This window comes from Stenella coeruleoalba (genome assembly GCF_951394435.1).
Source record: "Stenella coeruleoalba genome assembly, chromosome: 7".
NCBI classification, from domain to species: Eukaryota; Metazoa; Chordata; class Mammalia; order Artiodactyla; family Delphinidae; genus Stenella; species Stenella coeruleoalba.
This window is the reverse complement of record NC_137153.1, coordinates 85,464,333-85,488,971: the sequence shown is the minus strand read 5'-3', so window position 1 is coordinate 85,488,971 and position 24,639 is coordinate 85,464,333. Positions and strand designations below refer to the sequence as shown.

The 24,639-nt window shown below is 41.3% G+C and overlaps 1 long non-coding RNA gene and 1 pseudogene across 2 annotated transcripts in view; both read left to right on the top strand.

Moving 5' to 3' along the window:
- Positions 1 to 13,242, top strand: part of LOC307188788 — a 111,563-nt gene extending 98,321 nt beyond the window's left edge. The window contains exons 4-6 of the long non-coding RNA XR_013829069.1: positions 1,641 to 1,792; positions 4,400 to 4,438; positions 12,992 to 13,242. This is a non-coding gene — a long non-coding RNA (uncharacterized lncRNA). The remainder of the gene's footprint in view (positions 1 to 1,640; positions 1,793 to 4,399; positions 4,439 to 12,991) is intronic.
- A 4,431-nt stretch (positions 13,243 to 17,673) lies between these two features.
- The window catches only part of LOC307188905 (ras and EF-hand domain-containing protein-like), a 246,996-nt pseudogene continuing 240,030 nt past the window's right edge, over positions 17,674 to 24,639 (top strand). The window contains exons 1-2 of the transcript in view: positions 17,674 to 17,687; positions 17,887 to 18,743. The product of the transcript in view is annotated as a ras and EF-hand domain-containing protein-like (transcript). The remainder of the gene's footprint in view (positions 17,688 to 17,886; positions 18,744 to 24,639) is intronic.

Sequence of the window (24,639 nt, the reverse complement as noted above, 5' to 3'; positions counted from 1 at the left end):
TGTAATACAGACCATAAATGGCCTGACCTTTGTGAGAACCATCACCTTGTTTTTATTTATAGTTTTACCACATATATATGCATCCTTTAAAAATAGCTTAATTTTGCCACTTAAAATTTTTTTTATAACTGGAATCATTCTATTTATATCATTTTGTGATTTGTTTCTTTTTAATATTGTTTGTGAGATGCACTGTTGTTAAAGCATATGGTTATGGTGTATTCATTTTAATTAATGTATAGTATCCCATTGCATTGATACATCGCACTTTTTGTATTTATCAGGTCTATTATTGATGGACATTTAGGTTGTCCAGTTTGGCTTATTGCAAATAATTTTTCTATGAACAGATAGAGAAAACTTGGAAATGAATGTTATTTGAGGAGGAAAATTTGGAGTGTGTTCTTGGCTATACTCAGTTTGAAGGGCTTTGGGATATATCAGTGGAGATGTTGAGTAGGTATAAGGATATAGGACTCTGGAGCTCAGACCAGGATCTGCCTGGAGATGTAAGTTGGAGAAGCTATGGCCATGGTTGACATCCAGAGAGATATTATGGTGTAAGGGAGAAGAGGATCTTGCCTTTAGCCTTGAGAAGCTCCAATAGTCAATGATCAGATAGAAGAAGCTGAGTCTGCAAAAGAGAGTGAGAAGGAATAGCCAAAGACATATGAGGAAAACCAGAAGAATATGGGTTTTTTTTTGTTTTGTCTTTTAGAAATGAAAAGAATAAAACATTTTAAGAAATAGGCAGTGGTTAACAGTCCTATGCTGCTTAAAGTATATAAAATCCCTGTTTGTTGGATTTAGCTACTAGCAATCATTAGTGACCTTCATGAGAATTATTTTGGGGGAGTGACAGTAAAAAACCACATTGGCTTGAAATGATGAATGAATGGGGCATAAGAAAATGGAGATAGAAAATAGCAATTTTATCTACAAGGGCAGGAAAGAAAGATAAAGTGATGACTGGATAGGAACGTGAGGTCAAAGGAACCTTTTGGTTTTTCATTGATGAAACTTGAACGTGTTCAAATTCTGGTGAGGAGGATCCATTTCAGACAGAAGGATTGGATATATAAGATGGAGAAAGTATAGATGACAGCATATAGTTCTGGAAAAGGCTGGAGTTAATGGGATCCAAAGATTAGGAATTAGCTTTTGAAAGGAAGAGAAGTGGTCAACTAATGTAGGAGGAGTGGAGAAAGTTGAAAGAATATGTGGAAGGATATGGTAGTGGAGTGTTGAGCATGAGGTAGGAGGCAAGGTCTTTGGCTATGAGGAAAAGGGAAGTTGGAGCTCTAAGGACATGTCTAGAAACGAGTGACATAGGTTTGAAAGCCATTTCAGAGAGTGTAGTGTGTTGGCCAGACAAATGTAACAGGTTGCTGATCATTTGTTTAAAATGTAAGTATATTGTGTACCTTGCTCCAGTGCAAGGCCAGAGAACATGGATAGCAATTTATGTGGATTCTGACTATGACAAACAAGTGAGACAGGACTTGGGGATAGTGGCTAGATTATCGGTGAAATGGTAGGTCATGGGATTTAAGTATTAAGAGAATAAAGTGAGTCTTTTTTTTTTTTTTTTTTCTTTGCGGTACGCGGGCCCCTCACTGTTGTGGCCTCTCCCGTTGCAGAGCACAGGCTCCGGACGCGCAGGCTCAGCGGCCATGGCTCACGGGCCCAGCCGCTCCGCGGCATGTGGGATCCTCCCGGACCGGGGCACGAATCCGTGTCCCCTGCATCGGCAGGCGGACTCTCAACCACTGCGCCACCAGGGAAGCCCGAAGTGAGTCTTTTGTATATATGTAGATACTTGCATGATATACTGTAACCAACATTGATTCCCCAAAAGGTCTTGCTGCTGTCAGGTGTTATCACTACATTCATCATAACTGCGGTAAACACATTTCACATGTAAATAAACATGGGACATCTGGCCTTGGGGAAAAAAAGGATAAAATGAAGAAATTAGAAGGCTGATGTTAGGAGTGAAAGCAAAGAAGACAGATATTTGGAGGTCCTGATGACGTGGAAGAAGGTCTCAATGGGAGTAGGTAGAAAAGTAGTTATAAGCTGGAAAGAAAAGGTCCAAGGCCATACTAACGGAGTGGGTGGCTGATGGGGTGCAGAGGACAAGGGTCTAAGTTATGGGGTCAGGAACCCATGGTTAAGGTGTTAGATGGGTCATCGACTTGGCTACTGAAGTCCCCCAGGATATTGGCAGGACTTAGGGTGAAGAGGAAGACTGTGATTGTGTACTACAGTCCTTCATGAAGGGTGGTGATTGATGTGTAACTGCAAGGGTGGTAACTGACAGCTAAGAGGAAGGCGAGAAGCTGTCATGCATGATGTGAGGGGAGGTGATAATTTTTGGCAAGTGATGTTGGGGAGCACAGAGGACAAAAACTCCCTGTCCTGATTTTGAGCTACATGACAGTGAGAGAATGAACAGTCTCCACTTGTGAGGGGTGTGGGAAAGTATTTGCAGCAGGGGTCTCCCTTAAGGCAAGGTAGAGGGATTAAGCAAAGAAACAGATAAATTCATAGAGGATTTGGTGTATGGAGCAGTATTTCCATAGAGCTCAGTTCATGGGTTTAGATGGGGTAGGGTAGGGATGGGATGGGTCAAGGGTCCAGAAGTACCAAGCAGAAGGGAAGAGAGAAGGGATGGCCAGAGATGCGTTCTTTGGATATTCCTGGTGAAAATGCAAGCTGGGCTTTCAGTTAATCCCTTTGAAAAGAGGGGGCAGTGGGCTTCTAAGACTTCTCTTAGAAGATGTTGGGCTGAGCAGCTGCAGTTTCTGCAGTCACTTGGCCTTGGGTGGTGTTCTTCTAGGCTGCAACCCTGCAGCCAGGGCATTCAACGTTATAACCAAAATTCCTGGCTATGATTGGTTTCAGCTTTTATATCCTACCACCATACTTGCTTGTCATAGTTGGCTGGGTTCTATAATAATGCAGTCATACACTTCCATAATGTTTAAAGCTTTTAGAACAATTTCCGAGGTACTTTCAGTCAAGTACATGATCCCATATAATGCCATGCATTTTACTTTTATAAAAACAAAGCTTTGCTCTTATGGTTTGTTCACAATTAAGGCTGAGAAAAGAGAATTTTATTTTGGGTTGATAATTTCTGTTAGACTAATTGGTTTGTCAAGTGGAAACAAAAAACACATTGAGGGGGGTTAAGATTTGAAAAATAAGCTTGGGGAGTGAGAGGCAAGGTGTTCCCCTTGTCAGTTTTCAGGGACTCTGAATGGATGAAGTTGAAACTAATTTAAAGCAGGTGGGTCTTCATGCTGTTCTCTAGACTTGATGATGGCTTCCCGCCATTCTTTATTTTTTCACTTTTAACATAGTGTTCCTCAGTGCAGGAGTCTGTATTCTCTCATTTAGCTTTGTGACTCTTTGAGATTGGGTGGAAGTGGCAGATATTGTGAACAGTTAGCTGGTAGTGTGAAGCTCAGTTTTGGCCTTGGAAGTAGCAAAAAGAGGTAGAAAGGGCATGAAGTGTTGAAACTTAGCGTCTTACAGATGCTCAAACTTGAGTAAGCTGCACAACAGCTCCTGAACCCCATTTTCCTCCCTGTTAACAATGAAAGTTATGATACCCATTTACCTGGAATAAAATAGACATTGAATAAATGTGAGGCTTTCATTTCTTCCTCTTAGCTGAACTGTTGTTTACACTTGGCACTCAAGTGAAGTTTGAAAGTGTAGGAAGGCTGTAAAGAGGTCTTTTGCCCAAGGCAGACTAGCCTTGGTAGTGGGCAAGTCTTAAATAATGTGACTTATTTTATTTTACATGTTCTGGATATCCTGATACTAGTTTGGGCAGTTAAATGTTTTTAGAGAGCTGACATTTTATATCTTTGTAACTGTATTAAAGTATACAAAACTATATTAAAGTATACAAAATTAAATGAGGGGTTTGACAGTTGATGCTGTCTACCAAGAACCGAATCATTGGGAAATGCAGAATTGTTTAGTCAGATGAAGCAAAGAATTTTTGGGGATTTGTCACTGAGATTTTCTTTTTATGGGAAGAAAAAGGAAATAATTCTTTGTAGTTTGAATGGCCTGATACCACCAGGTATATTTGTGTAGATGCATTCTCTCTCCTTTCCTTGAGCAGACACACTGATTATCAAGTGCTCTGTCATTGTATACAGCATTTTGATTAAAGGGTCTTTTATATTGTTCATCTCCTATCTCATAGACTAACTCAGTGTTTCTTACAATCTCTTTAAGAGGTTTTACAGATATCGTGAAAAGAAGACTCTCAGAGAATTGCTTCTTTTTAAATTTCCTCTGTTGATTGTTTTATAGTTATAGAGTTACGGTTCACAGTATTTTGGTTTTTTTAATGGATTCTTATTTCTTTAAACAGGAACAATGAATTTGGAGGAAGAGTTTTCTCAAGCAAAAGGTTGGTCACTTTATGGAAACTTTATGGAAATATTTATGTAAATCTAATACCTAGAATGTGCCTAAAGAAAAATCCATTGATACGATTAAGATCAATGTATTTTCCTTTTCCTTCTGTTGATAAGTCTTACAGGAATTTTCACACCAAGATTTCTGAGTGCTGTATTTGGAGGATTCTTTCATCAACTTGGCACAGATAGAAATGTCATCTTGACCTTGTTTCTGAAGGATGTTTTAACCTCACTAATTAAGTAATCCCCATCACTATTCAGTGAAGCTCTCCTGAGAGTGAAGGGCCTTTGATAGGTAAATTCCCTAATTGGATAGGACCTCTCATCATGAAACAGTCATAACATGTTGATTATAGTTTTACCATTAGGAATTCCATTGCTTAACACAAATGGACTATAACAAGAATTTGATTAAACTAAGTCAATTTTAGCCTGGAGATATTTGGAAGCATTGAAAAAAGAACAAGTAACCTTAGTAATCCAGGAGTCTGTGGAAAGAGGATGAGCTTTTGATTCATGATAGCAAAATATTGTACAATAGAGTTTGGGTTTGAATATAATAGCAGTCCTCCAATGATTGCTAATACTTCTTTTCCCTGTCTCTTAAATTACATTAAATTTTTAAATTATGAAAATATTCATGAATACGCAAAAGAAGAACTGTATAATGAATTCCCATGTACCTCACTGAGCTTCAGTAATTACCAGCTTTTTTTTTCAGTCTTCTGTTATCAATCTTCTCCCTCTTTTTTGTTTGTTTGCTGGGATAATTTAAAGCAGATCACGCATGTATTATTTCACCCATAAACACTTTAGTATTCACCTCTGTCGATCTATTTTTATGCTGTTAAAATAACTATAAATGCTAAAAATTACATAGTGCTTTATAGTTCCAGCCTGCCTTATTTCATTAGGTTATCACAAAAATTTGATCAGTATTATCATCACTGTCGAGGAGATAAAAAAAAACCAGAGGTTTTGAGTAGTTAAATGACATTCTCAGGGGCAGTGGGTTTCAAACCTGGGTCTCATAAATATTTCAGTCAGTCTTATACTCTTGTGCAGATGTGACCATACCAAGTAAAAGCTATCCCTTGGGTATTTGACTTCAACTGCTCTGGGCAGAGGCTCCCTTCTTTTGGTCTTGTGATACCTGTGGACCAACTAAAGAGTGTGAGCATAGCCAGAGGGAAGTGGCCTTTGGAGATGTGTATTAAACATGTCTTTTTATTCTGATGTTTTGACATCTGGGGCTTTGCTGACCCTGGAGAGACTGCCTTTCCCAGGGCTCTAATTCCTAGACATAGTAAAGGACTCACTTGCAAGTGCACCTTTCATAAGCAAACCAACCAGTCCAATGCCCACGTTCCCCAACCACCTCCTTTACCTAGCTCTTACACTCCAGGCCACTATCTGCCAGTCGTAATCTCCCCCGGGCCATGTACCTGACAACTAGGGGCAGCCCCTATGCCCTAGAATCCACCAAAATTATTCAATCCAGCCAATCCTAAACCTGCTTGCTCTGTCTCACCATTCCTTCCAATGAAGACCACAACAAAGGCTCTTGCCCACATTTTCCCCTCATTCCTTTGCCTCCTGACACTGGTACTTCCCCATGTGGCCCAGTGTGGTGTGGCATGCTACTTCCTCTTGGGAACTGTGAGTATAACAAACTCTCTTTTCAATGGCAGTCATCTCCTGATCTGCTGGCCTGGCCATACCTGGATAATAATAAAACCTGCACTTTAAAACAAAATGGTTAAGGCTGAGTGAAATCTCTGGGGCTTAATATCAAGGCTTGTTGCTGGAAGATCTGACAAGCTTAGTTGGAAGCAAGTGACAGTCCTGGGTCAGGTAATTGGGTTGGAGATCAAACTCTAAAAGCAATAGGGGACAGGCAATGAGGTCAACAACATGTGAAAGAAATCGTAATTGAATGGCAATAGACAATCATTCAGTTATCTTGCTGGCTTCCCAAGGTGGGCTCAATTCCAGGGGGAATTATATTTTTTCTTAGGTATCAATATCATCTCAAATACATTCCCCTAGGACTATAAGAAGGCAGTGTTCCCTCACACCCTGTTGTTGATGCCTCCCCAGTATTTCTTCCCTTAGGCCACCATTTCTGCTGGTCCTGCATATCCCATCCAGTCTTGCACTGGTCTACAGTGAAGGGCTGTATCTGAGGCTCTCAGTACCTGACTACCTCAAGTGTTTCCTCTTCTCTGAGACTCTAGTTTTCAAGCTAACTCTTACATTTCCAGCTCAGTTTCCATCTCAGGTAGAATTTTATTTTATTTTTTTTGCGGTACGTGTGCCTCTCACTTTTGTGGCCTCTCCCGTTGCGGAGCACAGGCGCCGGACGCGCAGGCTCAGCGGCCATGGCTCACGGGCCCAGCCGCTCCGCGTCATGTGGGATCTTCCTGGACCGGGGCACGAACCTGTGTCCCCTGCATCGGCAGGCGGACTCTCAACCACTGCGCCACCAGGGAAGCCCTCAGGTAGAATTTTAGATCAGACACCATAGACTCTTCTAAATCCAACATCCTCATTTTACATATGAGGAAACTGAGATTCAGAGAGGTAAAGGACTTGTCCTAAGAACATAGGCTGCAAAAAGGTGAAGGCCTTTTGATACTAAGATACACATTATTTTACTATTCTGATAATTTTTGGTAAAATCTGACTTGTATTTAATATAGATCATATCTCACAATAACAAGTTCTAGTGGATGATGAGTTGCTTGGCTGTAGCACAGTCAATATAATAAATATTTAAATAACTGGGAACTTATTTCCTTATGAAAACATTCTTATAATAGTTTGTCATATTTCATTATAATACCTGCACTGTATAATATGTTAGGTTTTTTTTATGCAGCAGGTTCTGATTAGTTATCTATTTTGTACATATTAGTGTATATATGTCAGTCCCAATCTCCCAATTCATCCCACCACCACCATCCCCCAATATGTTAGGTTTTGTCTTTCTTTTTTTTTTTTAAGATTGTTTTTTGATGTGGCCCACTTTTAAGGTCCTTATTGAATTTGTTACAATATTGGTCCTACTTTATGTTTTCGTTTTTTGGCCACGAGGCATGTAGGATCTTAGCTCCCCGAACAGGGCATTGAAAGGTGAAGCCTTCACCACTGGACCGCCAGGGAAGTCCCAGGTTTTGTCTTTCTGACTTTGGCTTACATACACACAAATATAGTCATAAACAGCCACAAACGCACAGCATACACACACCCCACACCTGAATACTCACTTTCCTATTGCCTTAAAAAAACCCAAAACTCCTTAACTCAAATTAACCTATATAGATGGATGGGGCAATAAATAGTTCATGTGTTAAAACCCTTCACAATAACTCATTCATTTTAATATGAATTGATTTTGAAATAATGTCCTAAAAGTATGCTGTCAGTTTAAAGAGGTATTTTATTATTTTGTACTGGTTCTGGGAAATATATGATTAAAGCGTCATTATTCAGTAATGAATTCACTTATCCAAGATATAATCATGGACTCAGGCCTCATATGCCTATTCCAACTACTAAAGTGACCTGGGTGTGATTAGGAAGATTCCTGAGGTCAGTGATTCGCAAACTAAAGGCATGAGAATCACCTGGGGGTGCTTGTTAAACCACAGATGTCTGGGCTCCACCCTCAGAGGATCTGGGGTGGGCCCCAGGTATTTGTATTTCTAACAAGTTACTGCTGGTTCAGGAACCACATTTGGAAGGATGCTGCCTTAGGTAATCATTCAACTGAAAGTCATGCAAGAAGAGGGGCTGGTGTGAGTTCCCTGATTCCTTCAGAACCAACTCTTGGACTTGCAGTCTTATACCAGGTAGACAGAGTTATTACTTACTATCTTCCCTGTGCCCTTATTGTGACCCGAAAGGAGGATGCTCCTAAAACCCATGCAAGTAGTAACTCAAGTCACATAAATATGTGTGAAAAATACACCAGCAGTGCCTGCTGCTGGAACAGACACTAATACCTGCAATCCTTAATGCTTTAAAACAATCAGGTTTTTCATGTCCTGTAAGTTGAGGGTGAGGGGTGGTTCCATATTCTTGTGTACTATTAATTTGTAAGAAATGTGAAAAATTTTTTATAAATCTCCACTGCCATGGATCATGGCTGTCCTGTAATTTAGGTGTGACTAGCACATACTAAGGTAGTGCTGCTTCTACTGTAAGCTGCCTTTGACCATATATGCTGTTGCTGATTTTAATGTACCGATATTGTTGATCCTTATTATTCATGGATTCCATATTTAAGAACTTGCCTACTGGATGAAATTTATTTATAACCCCCAAATCCATACTCATGATGCTTTCCTGGCCATTTGTGGACATGTGCAGAGCAGGGGCAAATTTAAGTAGCCCAAGGTGTATGTTCTCAGCTGAGATCCAACAGGGCGAGGCTTTGCCTTCTTGTTTCAGCTCTCATACTGTAAAGAAGTGTCCTTTTCTTGGTCCATTTAGTGCCATGTTTTTCACATTTTTTTGTGCTCTTTATTAGTGATCTTGCTGTTTAAAATGGCCCCCAAACATAGTACTGAAGTGCTGGGTAGTATTCCTGAGGGCAAGAAGGCTGTGACGTGCCTTATAGAGAAAATATGTGTCAAATTAACTTTGTTCAGGCATGAGTTATATTGCTGTTGTCCATGAGTCCAGTGTTAACGAACCAGTAATATATATTAAATAAGGTGTCTTTAAACAAAAGCACACAAAAAACAAGGTTATGTTTTGATCATTTGACAAAAATGTTATGTTCAAACGCTTGCAGAAACCTAACCCTGGTACCTCCCCTAGGAGCAATGGTTAAGTATTTGCTAATCAGTGTTTGCAGCAGCTTCATATAACACAGGAGGATCAAGGGGCTTGGATTTACTGAGGATACCATGCTTAGTGACTTTTGTTCATCTGTTGATTAAATTTAACAATTCATGTCATGTTATCAGCACCATATGTTCACTTCTCATTAAACATTAAAATGCAGACTTTCCACCATGAAGTAATGCTCTGAAGTGTGCATTTTAGGAGGGAAAGAATCCCAGAGTACCTGTGTGATAGAAAGGGTTTGGACATTGGATCCTTTCTTCTACTCAAAAGAAGAAATATTTGAAACTGTTTCCCTGAGGAAACATTGCTATTTAGTTAAGGAATAGGTAATAGATCTAAAAGTCAGCCCATTAACTGGATCCTTTGCCACTTTTCTAACTGAGCTAAAATTTACAATAATTCAATAAAACTATTGAACAAATGAGAGATAATGATAATAGTTATTATTTACTGAGCCCCTTCCATGTTCTAGGAACCGTACAAGGCACTTGTTACACACGTTATTTCATCAGCTTCCCATCTTCCCAATGCTACTTGTGAGAAGTAGCATTGTCCCCAGTTTACAGATAGAGTCATTGAGGCTCTGGAAGTTGAAAGAGAAATGATACAGGTCACAAAGCTAGTAAGCCTGGACCCAAGCTTGCTGTTTTCCCCAGACTCCATCCCCCTTGGCTTCCATCTATGTGGAAGGAGAAGGGAGTCTGACTTCTCCCTCAGATATGATTAGCCAAAAGGTGATATGACAGTGGGATAGGCTGATTTTCACAGACTGAATGTTGATTGCAATTCTGTGAATTTGGAGTGGACAGTACTTCTGGCTGAGAACAGACTGTTATCATGCTTTTTGATACTGGTTGACTGGAAGCCAGTGAAAGGATATTCTGACATAAGCAGTTGAATTAAACATTTTATGTTCTCAATTTTCCCTTTTACCAGGCTCACCTTGGGCTCTGAAGTGTTCTTGCCTTGAACACTGCTCTGAATGAAGTACTGAGAGAAGAACAATACTTCATTTCTTCTTTTTAATCAAAATGTCATGTCCTTGAAAGGAATTCTCCTTTAAAAGTTGACAGTCCACTCTTAACTTGCTTTGGGATGTATTTAGATAGATTTGGGGAAGTCTAGCACAAACTCAAAATTCTGGAAAGAAATAAACTCTCATTCTTAGTCTCTTTTCACTCAAAACAGCAAACTCACACAGCAACAATAGCTTAATCTTACTCAATTTCTAGGCATTTACTTCTAATCCTTGAAGAGCTCCTAAATTAGCATTATGTGTGCCATGTTAGATTACTTGAGATCTTAAATAAGAAGATGGATGCCATATAAGGGCAGAGCCTATTGCTTAAATTATTTGAGCCTAGTATAATAAGTGTTGTATTACGATCATATTGGAGGTTCCTTAGTTAATCTAGGCACGATATGGGATAAGCACTTCCGTGACTCTCTGATTTATATATTCAAATGGGGATTCTGTAGATTCTGTCACAAAAACAGACATGCAAGAGTACAGATTTGGAGCCCAGCCCCAAAAGGTGTTTGGGGCTCTAGGTATTGATCATGAAGCAAAACACAGTTCCTTGCATGTGGTCGGTGCTCTGTAAATTTATGTTAACTTAATGACTGGGTTGAGACCAGGCTGTGAAGGCTATACCACAGTAAATTATGTGTCAGTTGAAATTTTGTGAATCAAATACCATTTTTTATTTTATTATTATTTTTTTTTTTGCGGTACGCGGGCCTCTCACTGTTGTGGCCTCTCCCGTTGCGGAGCACAGGCTCCGGATGCGCAGGCTCAGCGGCCATGGCTCACGGGCCCAGCCGCTTAGCGGCACGCGGGATCCTACCGGACCGGGGCACGAACCTGCGTCCCCTGCATTGGCTGGCGGACACTCAACCAGTGTGCCACCAGGGAAGCCCGTAGATGTAGTTTTGATGTATTTGTGGGGAGGAAGGTGATCTCTACGTCTTACTCCTCCGCCATCCTGAAGCTATGTCTAATGGAGATTTTTGGTGTTTCTGCCTATAGACTTATTTTCAAGAATTTGTTTCTTTGAAGTATAATTTGTTTATGTTGGTAGAATCATTGAGAGTGATTCTCTGGCATCAGTATTTTTGAGTCATCATGTCACAGGTGAAACTAATACATGGCCAAGGCTGTGAATCATTTTTCAGGCCAGTGGTTCTCAGATTTTTTGTGCATCAGGATCACCTGGAAGACTTGTTAGATTGGTGAGCCTGACCCCTGGAATTTCTGATTTAGTGGTTCGGGGTGAAGCCCCCCAGATTTCTAACAATTTCGCAGGTGATGCTGCTGTTGCTGCTGCTGGTCCGGGAGCCATCCTTTGAAAACTTGTGATTTAGGTTATAGAGATCCCTTGTCCTGAAGGAGGCTTTTTGACTCCTGAGATCTAGGTAAACATTTGCTTAAGGTTATCAAAATTCCATGCCCATAATTTTGACAAATTCTGGGGTGGGATTTACGTGCTCATGTTCCCTGCTGTCTTCTCTTGCCTCCTGGGCTCTTCCTCCCTTTCACATGATCAGTGTTACCTCAGCCTCTTCTTCTAGTTCATTTGTGAGCAAAACAGACTTCAGCAGAAATGTTTCAGGTACCCTAGGAAGGGCTTATAGCACTTTCACAAGTTCTTCCACTGGCTCCCCAGCAGCCTTCTCACCTTGAGGGGTCCAGCCTCTCTCCATTTTTCTGTCGTCTCTCTTCTCTCCACTGTCTTCCTTATTCACTTTTCAGGAGGAAGAAAAATCCATCCTTGTCTATGAAAATTGGCAGAACTATTACATGTTATTCTGCAGATTCTTTTCTCTTGCAAGAGTCTATCAAGGTATTACCCCAGGGACTTCCCTGGTGGTCCAGTGGTTAAGAATCTGCCTTCCAATGCAGGGGATGCGGGTTTGATCCCTGGTCAGGGAACTATGATCCCACATGCCACGGGGCAACTAAGTCTGTGTGCCACAACTACTGAGCTTGCGCACCTCAACTAGAGCCCGCATGCCACAAACTATGGAGCCCATGCGCCACAAACTACAGAGCCCACGGGCTCTAGAGCTTGTGCACCACAAGTAGAGAAGAGAAAACCCTCTTGCCACAACTAGAGAGAAGCCCGCACAACACAACGAAGAGCCTGCATGCCACAACTAAGACCCGATGCAGCCAAAAATGAATAAAGATAAATAATAAATAAATAAATCTTTTTTTTTTTTTTTAAATAAAGGTATTATCCCAAACTAAGATGGTTCCCTTCTGGGAGTAGCTCTGGTGCCAGATGTTAAGATAATGATTACTTTTACCTCATTATTATTAAATACACATCAAAATGATAACACTGTAACAATTATCTGGATTTATCTACTTTTACCATTTTTCTCAGAATCTCAGAATGAAACTCTGACATCTTTAAATCTTTGCCCCTGTCATGTTTACTTTTTTACTTTATTTTTATGGTCTGGAAATTGTATTAGGTGTGTTCATCGTGTGTGTTTCTGGAAGGTCCATTTGTAGCCTCAGCCTGGTTGGGAAGGCGGGACCAGTGGGTGAGGAGCGATAGGGTGGGGTTAGTGGATATGCAGGGCCAAGGTAAATTTGAGGGTTGAATTTTTGTAAACTTTGTAAAAAGTGCATTTCACAATCTATTCCAATAACCTTTTGTCCTCTTCCTTCTTTCCAGGGTTTGCTCATTGGCTAATTATTGTCATATTAGTTTGGAATGTGTGAAATTCAGTTTCTGCAAGAATGTCACCCTGGATGTGGTTAAAAAACTTTGTAAAAACTGTCAATGGTAAGACAATGTTGATTTTGCTCACTTGTGTCTCTTTCAGTCCCAAATGCCATTATGAAGTGAAGAGGAAACGTGATATTAGCTGTGCATTGGTTTGTGCTTTATAAATCCTTGTGGTTGTTTCCATTTTATTAACAGAGTTCTAGCAATCATTAAATATTTCTCAGAAAATAGCTTCTGGTAACTTTATTTAAGACTAAACCAAGGTGACTCATAGCAGACCGCTGTGGCTTCCCCTCCCTTGGTCCTAGCTCCCACTTGCCTCCTTCCTGGGCTGCTCATGTTATATGGGGTGTGTAGGCTCGGCTGCTGCCCTGGAGGAACACAGTGGCTAGGATGGGGTTGGGCTCAGTAAATTTTGTAAACAAACAAATAAATGTACCTAGGCCCTGAATAAAAGACAAAAAAAAAAAAAAGACGAAACCAAGCTTTCATGACATCTCAGATGTACTTTGGAATTCATAGAAAAGTTCAGAAAAAATATTTGGAAAACTTAAATGAAATACCTTTCAGTTATTTTGGCGTCTGTCCTTGGAACACCATTTACGAGAATTATACAAGCTAAGGAAATAAAAAGGTTTCAGGAGTCACCAGAGTTGAAGCTACCATTTCAAGTGTTCCATATTTCAAGAATTATTTTATTAGTCCTAGTCTACTCTCTGAAATCTGAGCTCTTTGAATGAAATCTAAGAATTGTGTAATAATCTTTCATGAAATGGGGGAATCCATAGAACAAATAGGGGAATACATAGAACAAATACTTGTATATGGGGCCCTGGAACTTTTTAGGTTTCAAAACAAACAACATATTGGAATAGTCTGGAATATTGGAAATCTCTTTTGCCAATTGTAAAATCTTATAAAAATTAACTAATAATTTGTTTATTACTGGAAGACATGAATTGAGAGCTTAAAAGACAATGAAATATACATTATTTAAAAAAATCATCTCTAAAGGTATTGCATTCTCAACAAATGTGTTGGTAGGCAAGAATTCTATCTCATTGTACGGTGCAAATGTGACCTCTTACTTTTTCTTTTTATAAAGCTAACTTTTCATTTTATTCACTCATCTTCTATAACATTAAAGACTTACAAATTAAGGAATACATGTAACATTAGAAATTCTGATTCTGTATTTCTAATTACTACATTAGTAAAAGATGAGTATCTTAGTTCATTGCTAAGCTGAGGCTCTTGGGTATTGGTGAAAAGAGCCTTATTTGAATATCTCATCCTTTGAATTCTGAATTATATAATGCTTTCCAGAGGAATAGGAATGGTTTTAGAATTTTATAGATCTCTTTCTGACTGATCTTTCGTCTAATTTTGTACTTCGGGAAATAGGAGCTTTAATCTTTTTTGGTCTAAAAAAAGGGATTAATATTTTAACATCTTATATAGAATTGGGAACAACTTTCATGTCACACAGAAATGTATATTTCTCCATTATTTTGCATGAATATAAATGTATCTCTGATATAACAATGCACACACTGCATTCCCTAGAGCTAAAAGTAATTTTTGAGTATTTGAGATAAAATTCATAGGCTTCCCTAGGAAAAAATTCATTGTGGTCTTAGAACATCATCTGCCTACTGTTAGAATACAAGTTTTGGAAAAAGTTGAGTGTGTCCTGAGCAGGTCTAAAATAATTAGTAAATTGCTAACAAGGAAATATTGACATAATTATCATTCTAATATTACCGATATTAAAATGAACATAGCTTCCTAATAGCTGTTTATAATTATTTATAATTTATAAATCCTGCCTACTGTCAAAAAGGCTTTGGGACTTTTTATGGTTAAACACACACACACATACATACATACATACATACATACATACATACAGCTGAGCAATTCACAATTATACTAAAAAAAAAATTTGATCAGAAACCAACTAGAGAAAGAGCAGAAATGGAACCAAGGTCAAACTGAGTCCCTCAGTTTAACACTAAACATAAGCTGAAATCACTGGCAGGGAAATAAGATGGGAAACATCATGAAACCTTGGTCCTTTTTGCCTTCTAAAAGGAGGCTTGGCAATTCTTCATTAAAGGGAAAATTAATACATTCTAAGCAGAATTTATCATAGGATTCTTCTAAATTGCTGAGGAATCGAAAAACTTAACAACCAGACAAAATTGCACAAGGTTCTGGTCGGTTGGTATTTTCTTATTTTAAAAAATGTTAAATAAGTTACCATTAATAAAATTTGTGCATTCTTCCTTTATCCTATCACCATTCCCTTGTGATGACTTTAATTCTTCTCCTGTAAGTTGAATTATTATGTTTTTATTGGGTTTGAAGAATTTTTAGAGGCACCGAAGCTACCAGCTGTACCATCACTTCTGACCTGTGCAAAATAAAAGCTTATGAAAGAGTCAAAGTATTTCACAACACATCTGCCCTTACCTACTAATGTTTTCAGGAAAATAGCATTTCTAGCAACAAAGACTTTGAAAATGTACTTAGTTAAATATGCCCAGAAATTTTCCCAATTAAAATAAGATACAAGATTTTTTGAAGTAACCTTACTTTATTCAGTATTTTGAGTCATAGATTGATCAATAATACAGACATCACTTTAAGTTCTGCCAGCTGTAGATATAAATTATTTTAAAATTTAGATGGAGATAGGTAAGCAAGAGGTAACTGCACATGAAATTTTGACATCTCATACAAAAAGAATGCATTTTGCATGCCAAACATCTCTGCCCTCTCCACCCCTCTAAATAATGATAAAGTTTAAAAGTACAGAATTTTAAGTGTTTGCATTTTCTTGCTTGCTTGTAATGCATTTAAATTTTTACCCGAGATTACTACGGTACATTGCAATCTACTTTTCTTCAGTCACTCAATGTATTATGAGACAAGAATAAGTTGGATAACTCTGAAAGGAATATTTTCTCTCTTATAACTCACAAATATTTAATTGTATACACTCTGGTTTTATATGTACTACAGTGTACTACAGCAATGTCAGATGTGTTGATTTCAGCAGGACTTGTGTCAGGGCATTGCAGTGTCTTCTAGGTAGCCCATGTATTCCATAGGGCCCTTTCACAAACTGCAAACAATGCCACACCCTTAGACTTGAGTTACTGTGGAGAATATTCCATGCCAAGGAAATAGTTGTGCACTGCCTTTAGCTGTTTCTGGATGCTAAAATAGAAAATAAATGCCTCCTATTTCTTTTTTCTCCTCTCTTTCCTCTAATTTTTCAAAGTAGTAAAGACAGATTATGTAATCTTTGCCTTCCCCTGAGTATATTTCTAGGGATATTCAAAAGCATTCCTTAGTACCTTGTGAGGTACTTTAAATACTTAAAAAGACGAAAAGCAACCCAATAGGACTCCTTTAAGAATCTTTTTATAAGCTGAAGAGTCCTTTCAAAATGTGAGTGATTCCTCAATAGAACAGACTACAAAGTCCAGAAATAAACTCAAATACGTACAGGAATTTAGTATATGCTAAAGGTGGTATTTAAATCCATGGCGAAGAGATTGTTGTATAAATGGTGTTGAGACAACTAGGCAGAAATTCAGAAAAAAAATAAAGTTGAATCTACAACTCACACCTGACCCAAAATAAATTCCAGATGAATCAGAGTTTTAACGTGAAAAATAAAACTGTGAAAAAGACTAAAAAAGAAAAGAAAAAAGCATTCCTGTGGCCTGAGCTGACATAGTACATGCTAAGCAATGTCCTTGTAAGCGACAGGTCATAATGAAATTGTGGAAACCTTGGTCGGAAAAGCAGGATCCAACTCTTCCCCTAAGGCTGGGAAATGGTTTGGTTAGGGAGAAGTGAAAAAAGCTAAAGGATGTTTAGTAGTTACATTTTGTCATGACAATAGGGAGCTATCAAGTTAGTCATGTAATCAAGTGTGGCATATTTGGGGAACAGGAGGAGCCCTGATGGAGACTAAAGCAGAAATGTTTGTATATACAGTATAAGGTGGGACCAGATTGTAGAGGATTTTGGATGCCCAGATGAAGAGCTTACCCTTGGTTCTCTTTTTACTGGGACACCTCTAGGGGTTGATGAGCTTGGGTGCAGGCTTTCTCAACCTCAGGACTACTGACATTTTTGACCAGATAATTTTTTTTGTTATGGGTGGCTGGGCCTGTGCATCATAGGATGTTTAGCAGCATCCCTGGCCTCTACCTACTAGATACTAGCATCTCCCCCTTTTCAAGTTGTGACAACCAAAAATGTCTCCAGATATTGCCAAATGTCTCCTGGGGAACAAAATTACCACTGACTGAGAAACACTCAGTATTAAAGAAACAATAATAGCACTTGAAATTAAGATCAAAGGGTAACATACATCTGCACATATAATTTCCATAAGATTTGTTTAAAAGCTACCTCAGTCCTTGTTTAAATATTGCTGCCTGTCAAGGATTTTGGTTATTAATTTTCTCAGGTTTTGGAGACAAGAACTGTGAAAAATTATTTGGATTTGAGGATCTGGAAGATCTATGTGATTCCTAATGTGCATTAACTAGTTGGATCTTAATGTTGGACGGACATGCATTAAAGAAAACCAGTAAAATCAGAGAATGGGGGTCTTCTGGTAAATCTTCTATATACAGAAGTTTACCAATTTTCCGGAATCAGAAGAGAATAAAATACACATAACGTTAACCAATTTGGAATCCTACCCCTACTTTCCTTTCCCCTTTCTGTCCAGTTAGCTCTCTACGCTCCTGCCAGCTCTAGACTGACCCGAGTAAACACTGTTTACGCCGAAGAGCCTACTGCTTCACTCTCAGCTCCGGCCGGGCCCCCCAACTCCAAGAGCCCCAAACTCAGGCTCCAGAGCTCCGCACGGGAAGGACAGCCGGGATCCCGGAGGCGTGGGAACCGGAGCTGGGCGCTCCTCCTCCCAGGCTGGGCAGAGCCAGGCCCCGCCGGGAAGGCGCGTGCGGCCGCGCCGGGGTCTCAGTCGCGGGCCGGCATTTTTGCGCGGGGTCAGGGGCGCGCTGGCACCGCTCCAGGGCTGGCAGAACGCGAAGCCGCGTCGGAACGCGCCGTCCCGACCCACCCAGGCGCCTCGCCCCGCCCGGAAGTTCCCGCCAGTGGCCAAACCAGCCCGACTCGCCGAATTTGCGGCGGCTCCCGGGGTTCAGCAGGTGGCTCCGGACTCCCCGCTGTCGCCACAGCCGGGGCGGACCGCGTGCCCCGTCGCGCCCGGAGCCCTTTCGGTTGGCCCCACTAGGCGGGACGGAGGCGGACGGGGACCTGGAAGAGCTAGCCGGGCTGCGCTCCGTCTTCGTCGCCTGCGAACCGCTCAGGGAAGCTGGAGCGCGAGAATTTCAGCGCGCTGTGGGCGGAGCTGCGCGTGCTGCCGGCCGACGCCGAGACCGGCTCCGGAGGCTGGAAGCCGACCGCGACTGCGCCTCACCTTCCAGGAGTTTGCGCTCGGCTTCCGCTGGGCCGGCCGCGGGGGACGGCGCCTTGGCTGGGGCTGCGAGAACCAAGCGGGGTCCGACCCCGGGGACAGCGAGGAGGACGAGGGCGACAAGGACGCGGCGGCGGCTCTGGCCGCCTCCTGGGACGCAGCGAGCCCTGGCTAGGCTTGGCAGGACTTCCAGGCACGACTGTGGGACGAGGCCAAATTCATCCCCAGGTGCGTGTGTAGTTTGGAGGGCGGGAGGTGGCGGTGGTGTTTCCTGTCCTCCCAGGGGCGCTGCCATCTCTTCCTCTTACACTGCGGAGCGTGCAGCCCTCCTAGTCTCTGAGTTCCTTTCTCTCCATTCACCGACTCGCTTTAACTTCCCCAAGACGAGATGCCCTAGCGTTAAGGAAGGGGAATGCGTTCAGAGTCAGAGTTTGGGGAGAAAGTTTTACTTGCTCATATCTGAGCCCTGCGAAGGGCACTTTGTTAGTTATACAGGCCAAAGTGAAATCCGCAGCGTCCGGAGAATCTTCCCAGACACTGATTTAGGAGCGCTCCCACTTCTCAACGACTTGATTACGGCACCTTCTACTCCAGGCCTCCTGAATGCACCTGAGCGGCACCTAAGCCATGACCCGAGCTGTTAGCCAGTTTGGCTTTCTCTATAGCAGTTTTTGTACTCCCTGTTTTCCTGCTACTACATAGAAAACAAGACATTGTTGTGCATTTATATTGCTGCACACAAATATTCATTGATGCCTACAATTTTACAAGCTCATTTGTTTGATTTTCAGAATTAAACAGGGTCGTAGACTTTCTTATCTCTGATTGATAGAGAAATTTAGACCTAAAGACGTTAAGGGACTTGCCCAGTTAATAAAAGAGCAGCATTTAATCCCAGATGTTGTAAACTGAGAGTGAAAACTCTCCCTTTTTATATCACAGAATAAAATGATAAAATCATGAAAAATAAACTCTCTACTCTTATGGCTCCGACAGGAATAACATAACATCAGGTTACTTAATTCTCAGGTGAAAGGGGATGGCTGCAGGTTTGGGGCATAGAGGGAAAGATAGTCGGGTTTTATTGAGATTAATTTCCATCTATCTCTGCCAGGAGTCTTGGTATGTCTTGAGCTATTTTCACTTCTTCCTCAGGCGCTACAGGCATGTTAATACTATAAAATGGTTTTCTGCTCTCTGGATTTCCGTTGAAATTTTATGGATCTCTGGCTGTCATTATTAGGAAGGTCTGAAAGGCATCATTTTGGTTGGCAGTGCACATATTTGAGACATATGACTCAGAAAAGGAAATAGCCCTGGAAGGCAGCAGTGGCCTGGCTCACCCATTCACTGCTTAGACCTGCAGGGCTGGGAGTCCTCACTTCCTCCTCCGGACAGCCTCTCCCTGCAGTTTGGAGAGTTCGAGAATACTGGGCATAGAAAGTGGCTCATTGCAGTATAAGATGGATTGTGTGGAGAAAGTGTGTGTGACACCCATGTTTTCTATTATTTACAAATGAGTGAAAATGCAGTGTCTCCACCAAGGAAGTAGAAAAATTTAAACTTTGCTATAAGCCATATATACTTCGAATCATCTTTCATGTGTAACTTGGTTTAGGTCCAGCTAGTTAAAAAAGGTAACAATATTAAGAATAAGGAAAGGTAAGCCCACACCACATTTTAAACACACACACACACACACACACACACACACACTGAACTACTTTTCAGAGTTGTCAAGTCTCAGCAGCAAATATATGACACAACCTTTAAATGACCTTCTTAGGATCAGCATACAAACCAGGACTTAATATCATTGGTGACATTATTATTATCACAATGCTTTTCCAACTCTTCAGAAGTTATTAAATTTAATAGCACCAATGTCATCTGGTAGACTTGTGTCCTAAGCCCCACCCCCATCTTCTGCGAGATTAACAGGTACAATATTTGCCTTCCTGTACTTGTTCAAGTGGAAAAGAAATAAACTGAGTTGCTTCATCTGATTGTTCACATGGCAGCCATCAGCTGTTTGGTAAATTGGGTTGCTTCTATTCCATGTCCTCATACAGCTGTTCACCTTCCCTTCCTTCCATTCAAATGTGATAAAAAATCTTTTGTTATTGACAGTGCTGTTGCCATTATTTCAGCCAAATTAATCCTGCAAACATCAGAGTGCCTGTTTTGTGCCAGGCACCGTCTTATGTACTGTCCTAGGTCCCTGGAGACAAAGAGAAAGAGGAGACATAGTTCATGCCCTCAGGAAGTTCATAGGGTGGGTTAAACATTTCTCAAAACTTTCATCAAAGAAGTCGTAAAGGCAAGAGAGTTATTTGCAGGAAACACCGTGGATTGTGGGCATAGCCTGATACACTGCCCACAAGTAGGAGCTTTCTTTGAAGTCTTGAGTTTTTATCTTAAAAAAAATCATGCATTTGTTCATTTTACTCTATAATATATTGGGGCTTGTTTTAATCTAAAATGTTATATTTCCTTTCAAGGGGAAAATTGTCTCTCTGGGAAGGTGTGCCATTTCATCTGGTGGCTTAGTTTCCCACCTGGCACTCCATCTTCCCCCAGGTGACCCTGTCCCATGCCTATCCTAGGAGGATTCATGTACAGTTTGAGGAGAACAGATATCAGATAGTATAAGAATGTTGGGTTCCTGTAGAGGCAAAACGTGGTGGCGGTTTCCATTTCAAAGATCATTCAAAAAAAAATCAAACAAAAACAAAAACAAACCCAAAAAACAAAAACAAACAAACAAAAAAGATCATTCAAGCTCTTAGATCAAAATATTAAGCAAATTTGGGTTAAATTCCTCAGTTATCAATAATTGCGATATTAGAGAGAAAATAACATTGCATTGGGAAAGAATAAAAATGGTCTCTGGGATGTGTGAACACATTCTTAAGTTCGTTTTCTCTTATAATACTGAGGGACTCCTTTCCTTGAAGGCTGGGGACGGGAGTGTCCGAGTGACCTGTTGAGTTGGGCAGGTGTGAATGGTCCAGAGGGTCAGGATGGGCCGTCACCACTTCCTAGTAAGCTAGAACTAGGTCAGCCAGCAGGTGAAACCAGAATGGGCAAGGTGATGTAGCTGTGTAAGAGAATTCTGGAAGGAGGATTGTATCAGGCCAAGAAAAATCCATAACGTGGGGAGAGGATGTCTGAGGAGAAGCAGAGAGCAGACTTGTAATAACCTAGTCTAGCCAGTTTCTGGTGCCAGGGACATTCGCTTGGTGAAAGCAAGGTTTGTACCCAGTACAATAAGTGTACTCAATAAATATTTGCTGAATGAATCAAATAAGTCCATGTTCTTTGATTCCTTGCTTCGTATACTGAGAATGCAGTTAGTTCATGCTGTGTGTGATCCCTTCCTTTCTTTTGTTGGTTCCCTCCCTATACTTTCAAGTTCCTAGTGAGCGCTGGTGTGTTCTGAGATTGGCAAGGAGAGAAGGATATAGAGGGTGTGTGTGCGCGCACGCGTGTGTGCGTGTGTGTGCACGCACGCACACATTGAGCATTTGACTGAGGCAAGGGCATAACAGGAATTCATCTCTCTCCTCTAATCAGAGCTGAAGCTTTTCAGAGTTTTCTCAGTTCCATTTGTAGTGATAGCGATTGTCATTTGTTGACTGATTCACGTTGATAAATTAACTTGGAACCCCACATTCTTAGAAACAGAAACACAAGGGTCCAGCTGGCACTGGAAGCACAATGGGTTTGTGCACGGGCACTAGTTGTGCCACAATAGCCAGACCAGGGACAGACCCAGGGTGGGTGCATCTAGTGTAACAGGGGTTAGTGTGATTGGTGACCTGCCAGACAGGGCTAGGGTGGGATTCGTTCAGGTGCCAAAATTGGACCCATGCTGTCAGCTGTTTCACGTGATTTGCACCTTTTCTACACACACAATGTTGAAGAGGAGTCTTTTGCTGAATAATTTAGAAGCAAGAAACTTAATGGAGAAGGAACCAAAACCACCCATGTGTGACCTGTATATGGGTTGTCAAAATGATTTACTTCAGCATGTCTGTACAACTATAAAGATGTTGACTAAAATAGAGAGGAAAAGGGCAACAGTTGAGCACCAATCCCACTTCACTAGATTTTTTAAAACACATAGCTACAAGTACACAGAGGCGTGGTTTCAGCATCGGTCAGCGTTTCCTTTACATTTCCCTTTCTTGGGTTCCACTTTAGGGCTTTTCCCTCTGATCATCTTCTTTTGCAATAGTGTAGTTGCTTCATAAACCCACTTTACCTACAGGATGTGGTGCTTTGCAAGATGAGAACGGAAGAGAGGAGAGGTGGACGCAAAGAGAGAAATAAACACAGAGAGTGACCTGGAGACACAGAGGGAGAGGGACAGGGTGAGAGGGGGCAGAAGACGAGCAGACGGATGGAGAGACACTGACTGATTGATTAGATAGTGCCTCAGTTTCCCTTCTCTTCCCACTCAATGAGAACGGCCCCGAGGCAGCTTGAGATGCGAGAGTTAAATCAGGTCTTCTCTGGTTGATCTCAGCTCTTGAGTATCTTCCAAATGTGAGCATCTGGGTCCTTTGGACTGTGTTTGTAGTGTTTGAAGATAAATATTTTTTTTTCACTCGTATGGCCAGTAATATCTTGTGCTCTCCAAGGAGATAAAGATTTGTTTCAGCCTTGAGGCATGATGGTGGGTTGAGCCTCGGTCCTGGAAGAGTGTTTGTTTGTTTGTTTAATACAGTATTTATTTATTTAAAAAGTGTATTTATTTAAATTTATTTATTTTTGACTGCAATTGCGTCTTCGTTGCTGCACTCGGGCTTTCTCTAGTTGCGGCAAGAGGGAGCTAATCTTCGTTGTGATGCACGGGCTTCTCCTTGTGGTGGCTTCTCATTGTCATGGCTTCTGTTGTTGCGGAGCACAGGCTCTAGAGCACAGGCTCAGTAGCTGTGGCACGCGGGCTCAGTAGTTGTGGCTCATGGGCTCTAGAGCGCAGGCTCAGTAGTTGTGGTGCTCCGTGGCATGTGGGATCTTCCCGGGCCAGGGCTTGAACCCCTGTTCCCTGCATTGGCAGGCGGATTCTTAACCACTGCGCCACCGAGTGTTTTTGACTGTGTGTAATGCTTTCCTTTGGCCCTGGCTTTGGGGGCTATCAGTGTGCTAGCCACAGGCTTTCCAGAGATTCTCTGCCTTTTATGCACTCAGAACTGGAGATATATAGAGACAGATGCATAAAGATCTATCTATCTATATCTTTATCTGTATATCTCTCTCTATATCTTTATTTTCTAATTGTTGCTGGGTTGTTGCTTTTTGTTTTTTCCCTTCAATATATTCTCTGTCACAATTATGTGTGTCATTACTGCTGAGTGGGAGAAGCCTGCCTGTCTGTGAAAACCACAGCCTACCTTGAACCTTCCAAACCTTGCGCCTGGGCCTGGCAGGAATCTGTGTGTGGCTTAGTTTTTCTGAGCTCTGCTTCCTGGTGGTGACCCCTTCTCGTTCTGATATTTGAGTTTCATCTCAAGATAGTAATTTCTTTTTGGCCTCCTGGCCCCAGAAAGGTATTCTGGCCTGCTCTGACCCTCAGATCTCGCTGTTTGTTCTGAGCTTTGCTGTCAGATTTTGATGAGAGCTTGTTTACTCTGCCTTATGGTGTGGACAAAAAAAGAAAAGCTTAGGGGCTTCCCTGGTGGCGCAGTGGTTGAGAGTCTGCCTGCCAATGCAGGGGCACGGGTTCGTGCCCCGGTCCGGGAGGATCCCACATGCCGCGGAGCGGCTGGACCCGTGAGCCATGGCCGCTGAGCCTGCGCGTCCGGAGCCTGTGCTTCGCAACGGGAGAGGCCACGGCAGTGAGAGGCCTGCGTACCGCAAAAAAAAAAAAAAAAAAAAAAAAAAAAAAAGAGAAAGGCTCAAAATGAGGTATCATTGGAAGACTATGCTCTAAGAGCCGCAGACTCTTCTCTGGCTTGGCTTTTAACCTGAAGTTTTCATTTACTCCTATCGTGAATCACTGTTCAAATTCACAGTCGTACTACTCCTGTCACTTTGAGCATGTAAACATCTTTACCTGTTTCTCAGTTACTTCCCAGGTTACATGATCTTATTTCATTTGTAAAATGGAAGTAGTTGA